Below are 9,862 nucleotides of genomic sequence, written 5' to 3'. Positions count from 1 at the left end.
TCCTTCACTGTGTGGTACCTCACACTCTTACAGGGCTTACCCAGCATTTGTGTATCAGTTAGCTTATAGGTAAGAGAATCATTGTCCTCATTCTCTCAGTGAAGAAACTGATGCTCACAGAGTTTAAGTGACTTTGCCCAAAATCACTGAGCTGAGGAGTGACAGAGTGGGGACTTAAGTCCCATTCTGTGCTACTCCCATACCCCTGAACCACCTCTGTGGTCTGCCAGCAGCCCAACATTTACCCATCTATGGAGGTCAGCGTGTGGGTCCCACTGCAGCCTGTTGCCCCATTTAAACTTTATTTCTGAATCTGTACATTTAAGCAAACCATTTTGTTTCAGAGGCATCCAGAGAGTGGCCTTACTTAACCTTCTTCTGGAGATGAGTCTATTTGGTGGAGAATGGTGGAGGGGCCTGGAGGGAAGAGAAGGGAGGAGCCAGTAGGGAATTTCCCGAGTTTTCCACCAGATGAGGCCAAAGCCCGGGAGTCAGACAAATCCATGATTCTCCCGGCATTCTGCACAGTTGCCAAATCCTGCTCTTTGCTCTCATTATTCCTCTGGGGTGGTTTCCAAGGGTAGAGAAGTGTAGGCTGAGGAAGTGTCTGTGTGGAGGGAGGGCAGATGCTGTGAGGAGGGAGGTGTTTACACCAATCATCCAGCCAGGCCTTGGGGTCATAGGCACTGGCCCAGAGCAGGAAGTGTCTTCTGAGCTAGAAGCTCTCAGTTCAGAGGTTCTTTGTTTCCTCAAGAACCTACTGGACATTCAGCATCCTCTGCAATAGCCGCTACCCCCCAGCAGTGCAGATGGAATACTATAGTGAAATGAACACATTTTTTGGAGCTCAATAACTCTGGGTTCAAATCCCACCTCTGCTTATGAGCTGAAAGATCTTGGGTAAGGCAGAAAGGCACGGGACTGGGCTGATTGTTGGCTACGTGGGGCTACTGGATCCGTTGGAAATGGCAGAGGTGGAGGAGACCCTGAAGCGACTTCAGAGCCAGAAGGGAGTGCACGGAATCACTGTGGTGAACACAGAAGGCATTCCCATCAAGAGCACCATGGACAACCCCACCACCACCCAATATGCCAGCCTCAGGCACAGCTTCATCCTGAAGGCACGGAGTACCGTGCATGAAATCGACCCCCAGAATGATCTCCCCTTCCTTCAAATTCACTCCAAGAAAAATGAGATTATGGTTGCACCAGATAAAGACTATTTCCTGATTGTGATTCAGAATCCAACTGAATAGGCCACTCTCCTGACTCCCTGTGTCATTCCTTAATTTGATGCCCTCCAAGAATGTTAATGTCGATCATGTTAGCAGACTGGCATGTGACAGTCACCTTGGAGCCTACTCAGACCAATCCAGTGACCATGTGTGGGCTGGCGGCTCTTCCTTCCCAACCAGAGGAACCCCTGTGCTGTGCTGGCCTTCCCCAGAGCTCCAGGAGGGTCCTCTCGCCTTACTTCCAGGTTTTGGAGCAAGAACTTGCGAGAAGTCCATACCCAGCTTCCTTCTGACCTTCAGTTCACTTTGTTGCCCTTGGAGAAGGCTGTTTTTCTTTAACTAAAAATAACCAAAATGCTTAAAAAAAAAAAAAGACCTTGGGTAAGTCCTATAACCTCCCTAAGGATCAGCTGAGATGACCAATATCCACTGCGTTGTGCACTGGCTGTTCTGAGGTTTAAATGAATCATGTTCAACAAATAGCAAATGGTGGCTTTAATTAGTAGAGGGTCAGGGGCAGCCAGGAAGTGGCAAGAAAGGAGGGTGGCTTGTCCTGCAGACAGTGATGGGGAGCAGGAATGGATTCCACAATGAAGTAGCTTCCAAGGGCTTTTTGTAAGCAGCCCCTATGCTGGCTCTGGGAGAGCTCTGAGAAACTAGTTTGAAAAGCATAGAAGTCATAAAATAGCACAAGTAGTTTTTTCTACTGTGAGCAAAAATATTCATGCAGACAAATCCAAGCCAATCTTCTGGGACTAAGACTCTAAATATTACTTGTGAGTCACCCCAGCTTCCTTCCAAGAGAAAGACTCCCCTATCCCCTCACCCAACACCCCCGTCCGTGACACATTAAGATTATAGCTTTTCAGCTTCTCCCACCAAACTCTCAGTCCCTCATCGTGGGCATGAGGACAGCCCTGTGTGCATTTCAGTCTCTCTCTTGGTTAAAGCCAAATCCCCCGCCAAAAAAAAACACCTCATCAGAGCAAGACCCACGTCAAGCTCCACAGCAGACACTAGGTGGCGCTAGACCCCATGTTATTAAGGCAATGCCAAAGCTGCACCCTTTTCTGGAAAAACGTTTGTTGTGAGATCCTCTTCCCCAGAGGCCTGGGGGACCATCTCAGTTTATACCACAAACTTAAAGTGTCACCAGAAGATCGCATACTATCTCAGGAGCCCCGGCTTTGCTGCTAACCTAGATCTTTTCACTATGTGGCTGTAGAAGGAGTTTTTAGACCTGAGGCTGGAGATCTCCAAGTCCTTTGCTGAACTATAAATAATATTAGGAACACGTAGCCCGTTTCAACTTCTGCTCTGCTCTGAGGCGCGGGAAGGAAAATAACTTTTTCCCTTAAGAGGGAGTGGAGAAAAAAACAGGCAGAACCTAGAAGCTCCTTTGTGAGGGCAGCCAATCATCTTCCCCCACCTCCCAGGAAGATTGAAGGCCGAGCCTGACCTCAGGTCATTTCCTTCTCCCCTTCTGGGGTGAAACATGATCCTCAGTGCCCCTCTGGAGGTAAGCTGTTGCTTCTTTTTTTCTCCAGGGATCTGAGCTGAGGTTGCCCTGAAATGCCTGTTTAATTTCATTGCTGAGAGCACACCTTCACATATTTCGAGAGCTCTCTATTGCTGTGACCCCAAAGCACTTATGAACAATAGCAGCAACTGGCAGTTATAAAGCTATTTACAGTTTTCTAAGCATTCTGAGCACTCTTTATGCCTGGAGAGGCAGGTTAGTTGCATCTTCTGTTTGCAGATTCGGTGACTGACACCCCAGGGTCTCACTGGAACTGCTGGCACTGTTGTTGTCTCTTGGAAATGATGATGATCATTGTTGCTTATTATAATTTTCACTGTTATGTTCCCTTTGATGTGTAAGCGGCCAAACAGAACACATGCTTAAAGACACAGCTTTTGGTTAATGGGTTTCCTGTTGGCTGAGTCTATCTGGCCTGAATGTGGAGAACCACTGAAAAGAGGTGAATGCCCTGAGCAGACTTTACCTTCTCGGCCGTATGAGAATTTACTGCGGTGCGGGCGCGGGGGGGGGGGGGGGGGGGGGGGGGCGGGGGGAGTTGCGGGCAGGCGTGTGGGGAAGGCTTTCTCACCCCTTCCACCGTGTGAAGACATAGGGAGATGATGCCGTCTATGAACCGGGAGGGAGGCCCTCCCAATGCCTGATGCTGGTACTTAGATCTTGGACTTCCAGCCTCCAGAACTGTGAGAAATGAATGCCTGCTGTTTAAGCCACCCAGTCTGTGTGGTTTTAGCGCAGTCTGAATGGACTAAGAAAGAAATTGGCATGCCTCTGTGATGGTGCAAAGACATTGAAGCCCTCAAAGAGCTTTTGGTGCAGTGTAGTTGAGGCAAGTTCAGTATACGTAAATAAAAAGAAAATAGATGACTCAAGTCCTAGCAAGAGTTCAGAAATCCAATATCCGAGCTTGGCTGTGCAGAGGTTTCCTTTAGGGTAAAGAGGAGGGAAGGAGGTGGAGGGGGCTAGGAGGGGGTAGGAGGAAAGACCCTGTTAGGTATTCCTGCTAGGAATATCTGGTGACCTTTGCTGGGCTTTACTTTCTACATAAAAGGTGGTTTTCCCCAAGGTCACATCCAGGCTCTTGATGTCCAGCTGGGATGTCATCAAAGGCTTTGGGAACAAATTGCCTGGCTGATGTTTTGCACCTACTGGATACTCATAAGTCCAACCTTGCCTGGGACTGCCTTGAGCATTGCTGAGATCACTGCAGAGACAGCCTGTCCCATGGCCCATGAAGTCAGAGAGAGGTCACCTAGTGGGCTTCACCTTCTGGCTCACATCCCGACAAGGTTCTACTCCCCAGATCCTCGGAGGCTTGGGTGAAGTTCAGGCCCATCACTTCCCCACCCCCACCACAAACTCTTCCCCCTGCCCTTCCACGATACTTTGGGAAAAAACTTCTATCATATTTGCTTCAAGAGCTTTTCTTTTAAAAATAAACACAATTATTTTTATAGGAAATGAATGTACATTTAGAAAACCAACAAAAGGATTTATGGTAAAAAATAGGTCTCCTTCCCACCCCTGTTCCCCAGCACCCAGGTTCTCTCCCCAGACATAGCCCCTGATAACTCATTGTGGACAAAAAAAGCCAAACTCTGTAAAATATTTGGAGAGATTTATTCTGAGCCAAATATGAGTGACCATGGTCCATGACACAGCCCTCAGGAGGTCCTGAGAACATGGCCCAAGGTGGGTGGGGTAGGGAGACAGGAAACTTCAATCAAACACAGTTAAGAAATATATTGGTTTGGTCCAGAAAGGTGAGACAACTTGAAGGTGGGGGAGCAATGGGGGCTTCCAGTTTCTAGGTAGATTTTAAAGTTTTCTGGTTGAGAATTGGTTGAGTTTATCTAAAGACCTGGGATCAATAGAAAGGACATGTTGAGGTTAAGATAAAGGCTTATGGAGACCAAGTTTCATTGTGCAGAGGAAGCTCCTAGATTACTTCAGAGAGAGTAGGTTGTAAAATGTTTCTTATCCCACTTAAAAGGGTACCTGGCTCTTAGTTGATGATCTCCTGGGTCTGGAAAGCAAGAGTAAAAAGTGGGGGAAAGGGGGTGCTCTATCAAATTTCTATAGATTCTCTATAGATTTACCACGACAGACAACCTTGCAGGGCAATTTGAAGATATGGCAAGATAATATATTTGGGGTTTAAATATTTATATTTCCTTCCTTATTTGTTATGCGATGTTATGCCAGAGCCAGGTTGGAAAGCAGACCACCTTATTTGGGGGGATTAAATAAAAACCCCTCTACATGGTGCATGGTGGCTCGTGCCTGTAATCCCAGCACTTTGGGAGGCTAAGGTGGATGGATCACTTGAACTCAGGAGTTCCAGACCAGCCTGGCCAACATGGTGAAACCCTGTCTCTACTACAAATACAAAAATTAGCCAGGTGTGGTGGCATACACCTATAAACCCAGTTACTTGGGAGGCTGAGGCACAAGAATCACTGGAACTCAGGAGGCAGAGGTTACAGTAAGCTGAGATCACAGCACTGCACTCCAGCCTGGGCAACAGAGCAAGATTTTGTCTCAAACACACACACACACACACACACACACACACACACACACGCACACACACACGCACCCCAAATGAAATCCCCCCCATGAGACTTTATGGTTTGTAGGGTATGACTCCCTAGGCCCCCTTAGGTAGGAATCTGGGGAAGATTAAAACAATCCGAGTTTAGTCCTCACCATTCTCTAGGTCTCCCTCTTATTTCCCTACCCACACAAGCCTCTTCTGTCCATTCTTTTCTTGTTTCCAGAATTTTGTTTTTAAACAAAATTGATTCCGTCACTTCTTATTGTCCTCAGGACATGCAAAATGCAAACTCCTTAGGCCAGGCTACAGGTGGTTTCTGATCAAGCCATGCAGACCAGCCTCATCACAGGCAAAGCCAGGCCCAATGACTTTCAGCGACATGAATCTATGCTCTCGTTTACCACTGTGTATTTTTATTTTTTCCTGGATGAGACATTTTTTATGTTGTGGTAAAATATATATAGCATAAAATTGGCCTTTTAAACCATTTTTAAGTAGACAGTTCTGTGGCATTAAGTACATTCACATTATTGTACCACTATCACCACCATCCATCCCCAGAACTTTTCCCCGACTGAAGCTCTGTCCCCACTAACTTTCCATGCCCTTCCTCCCCAGCCCCTGACAACCACCATTCTACTTTCTGTCTTTATTATTTGACTATTCTGGGTGCCTCATGTAAGTGGAATAATAAAACCTTTGTCCTTTTGTGATTGGCATTACTTAGCATGATATCCTCAAGGTCCACTCATGTCAGAATTTCCTTCTTTATTAAGGCTAAATAATATTTTATTACATGCATATCCTACCCACTGTATAGTTTTTAAATAATTATTAATATATTTCATACATTTCTATTCTTCCTCTGTTTCATGTTCACCAAGTTCATTCCTCCAGAGATAGCCACTGCTCACTAATTTCTTGTATTTCCTTTCAGATAATTTTTATGCATATTACAATAAAATGCAAATATATTCCCCCTTTGAATCCAAATGATAACATGCAATTTATTCTTATCTGCTTGTTTAAAGTTTAGTGCTATATCCTGGAAACCTTTCTGTAACAATACATACAGAGTTTTCAAAATTGGTTTTCTGTAGCTGTGTATTCAACTGCACGGATATATTCTAATCCAGCAAAATTTTCTGTAAAGGGCCAAATAGTAAATATTTTAGGATTTGTGGGACAGCAAGTCTCTTGGGAAACTGCTCAGTTCTCTGTTATGGCACAAAAGAAGCCCCGGAGACCATGAGTGAACAAAGAGGCATGGCTGTGTTCCAGGAAAACTGTTTACGCACTCTGATTTTAGAATGTTATACGTTGTTCATGTGTCACAAAATATAATTCTCTTTTTATTATTTTCAACCATTTAAACATGTTAAAACCATTCTTCCCTTGAAAGTCCTACAGTAACAGGCAGAAGGCCAGATTTGGGCCCCTAGTGGTAGTTTGCCAACCTCTAATTTATTTAACCAGTTCCTATTAATAAGCATTTTAATAGTTTCTAATCTTTTGCTGCAATTTGTAATCTTGTATATATGGCACTTCATATGCATGCAAATGTATGTCTTTGTGGAGTAAGCTCTAAAAAGTGAGATTGCTGGGTTAGTTAATATATGCATTTGCTATTTTGGTAAATATTACTAAATTGCCCCCCTAGGGTCTGTGCTAGTTGACATACCCACCAGCAATATATGGAAATGTCTGCATATTTTCAAATTTGGGTTTTTGCAAATCTGGGAGATGAAAAAAAAAAAAACAAGGCAAGTCAATACTTTTAATTTGCACTTTTCTTATGAAGAGTTTAAACATCTCTTCATATGTTTAACAGGCATTTGTATTTATTTTCCTTGTTCTATGAGCCACTTTTTCACATGCTTTGCTCATATTTTTATTGGTCTTTTCTTTAGAGGTTTATGTATCTTTATAATTCAAAGAAATTAGCCATTTGCTGAGTTGCATGTATTCTTTACAGATTTGCATTTGTTTTAGACTTTGCTTATATACAGGTTTGATTTTTGTTTGTTGCACATACAAGAGCTTAAAAAGTTTTTCTTTTTACTTTTATTAGTTTTTATCAATTTGCTATTTTATGGCTCATGATTTGTGAGTCAGGATTGGAAAGACTTTCCAACTCTAAGAATATAAAAGATTTTCCCACATTTTCTCTTGGTACTTGTGTGGTTTTATTGTTTGCCTTTAAATGTTTAATCCATGTGGAATTTATTCTGGTATATGGTGTGAGGGATGGCTCCATCTTAATGTTTTTCAAGATGGCTACCCAGGAATCTCAACACCACTTATTGAATACTCATTAAATTTGGAATGCCCCCTTTATCGTATACTAAATTCCTGTATATATTTATATTCTAAAACTGTCCCATTGGTCTCTCTATGTATTCATGTGCTACTACTATGAAGTTTTAATTATCAAAGTACTCTTATGTTTTTAGTCCAGGGTTTCTGAACATCTTGGGCCAGTTATAATTCTTTGTTGTAGGGGCTATCTTGTGCATTGTAGAATGTTTAGTAGCATCCCTGATCTCTACCTATTAGATGCCAGTAGCAGACACTTGCAAACACACACACACACACACACACACACACACACACATATGTGCACATGCACACAATTGTGAAAAGCAAACAAAAAGTCTTCAGTTGTTGCCAAATGTCCCCTGGGGGTCAAAATTACCCTGTTGGTCTATTCATTCATCACTGTCCTTTTTCACAGCTTCCTGTTTGTTTACTTCAGTCTTGTATGTTTGCACGTTGTTCTCTGTACCTGGAATGTCCTCCTCTTACTTTCTCATCAGAGATCAGCTCAGGCACTGCCTCCCAGGAAACCTTCTCATGTCACCCTGTGTATTAGGTTGTTCTCATGCTGCTATAAGAACATACCTGAGAATGGGTAATTTATAAAAAAAAAAATAATTGACTTAGAGTTTCACGTTGTGGGAAGGCCTCAGGAAACTTACAGTCATGGCAGAAGCGGATGCAAACATAGCCTTCTTCACATGGTGGCAGGAGAGAGAAGTACAATGTGAAGAGGGGAAAAGCCTTTTATAAAACCATCAGATCTCATGAAAACCCACTCATTATCACAAGAACAGCATGGTGGATACCACTGGGTCCCTCCCACGATGCATGGGGATTATGGGAACTGCAATGCAAGATGAGATTTGGGTGGAGACAGAAAGCCTAACCATATCACCCTGATCCATCGTGTGCCCTGCCCAATCCAGGTGCTAACCCCCATCATTCTCTATGGAAATGAGCCTTTTGCTTGCCTCTCACCCCTCACCAGGGGTCTCATTCATGTCTTTATCTCCAGCCTGTGGCTGAGCCTGGCACAGGGCAGGTGCTCTATCAGTATTGTTGGATGAAAGGATGAGTGAATACTTCCTTGACCTATCTCCCATTAATAGCAGATGCTCAATCAAAGAGGAAATGGGTAAAGGATGAGATGTTAACTGTTGTCCAGAGTGAAGCCCTGGTGCTGAGAAGCAACAGGAGGTGGGGAGAGTCTAGCATGTGTTGAATGCATACTATGTGCCAAGCATGGTAGTAGATGTTCCAAATCTTGGCTGTCCACAGCCATCAGGATGCACTCAGCTGCTTAGAAACAGGAAAACAAGGAGAGCTGGGGAGCACTAAAGGACCCCTGCAGTTTCCTGGGAAAAGCAGGATAAACAGTGTTGAGAGCATGAGCCCTAGAGTTGGACAGCTTAGGTCAGATCCCTACTCTATCTACTTACCAGGTATTTAACCACCTTAAGTCTCAGTTTCTTTATTAGTAAAGTGAGGATAATAAAAGTACCCACCTTGGAGGGTTTATGTAAGAACCTAAAGCATTTATATTCTACTGAGACATAGTAAACATTTAACATATGACAGGCTCTTAATATTATTTCCTCTTCTCTCCTCAAACTGTATTAGATTTTTTTTTCTAGCTGGGCATTTGTTTAAAAGTCCTTGAGACTATGGTAGATCCAGGGTGGGATTGTTTTTTCAGGGATCCTTGCAAGGAACTGGGAGAACTCTGGCAGGAGCATCCTCTGGGATCAGCAGGGCTACCTTGGTGGGTTGTTTATAGTCAGACAGGTCCTCCCAGTTCCCACCACCCTGAGAGCACTGGGGAGAGAAGGGCAAAGTGAATTGATTACCCAGAGGAACAGCCATACTGAACCCTGTCTGTGAAACAGTGGTGGGGTTTGGAGACCTCTTTGTCACTGACTGAAGTTTTTCTAAGCCCATGGGCTTAGGGGGCAGAAAAGCACCAGGTACTGCATTAGAAGTGGCCCTCGGCTGGGTGCAGTGGCTCATGCCTATAATCCTAGCACTTTGGGAGGCTGAGGGTGGAGGACCACTTGAGCCCAGGAGTTCAAGACCAGCCTAGGCAGCATAGCTAGACCCTGTCCCATTTATATTTATATATATATATATATATATATATATATATATATATATATATTTTTTTTTTTTTTTTTTTTTTTTTTTACAAAAGGTAGGCTGTGTTTATTAGAGCCA

The 9,862-nt window shown here is 43.8% G+C and overlaps 1 pseudogene; it reads left to right on the top strand.

The window, feature by feature from the left end:
- Positions 1-839: 839 nt before the first annotated feature.
- Positions 840-1,800, top strand: LOC100401184 (dynein light chain roadblock-type 1 pseudogene; annotated as a pseudogene).
- The last annotated feature ends 8,062 nt before the right edge of the window (positions 1,801-9,862 follow it).

The sequence above is a fragment of the Callithrix jacchus genome, chromosome 14, assembly GCF_049354715.1.
Source record: "Callithrix jacchus isolate 240 chromosome 14, calJac240_pri, whole genome shotgun sequence".
In the NCBI taxonomy this organism is placed as follows: domain Eukaryota; kingdom Metazoa; phylum Chordata; class Mammalia; order Primates; family Cebidae; genus Callithrix; species Callithrix jacchus.
This window is presented reverse-complemented; position numbering and strand designations above follow the sequence as displayed.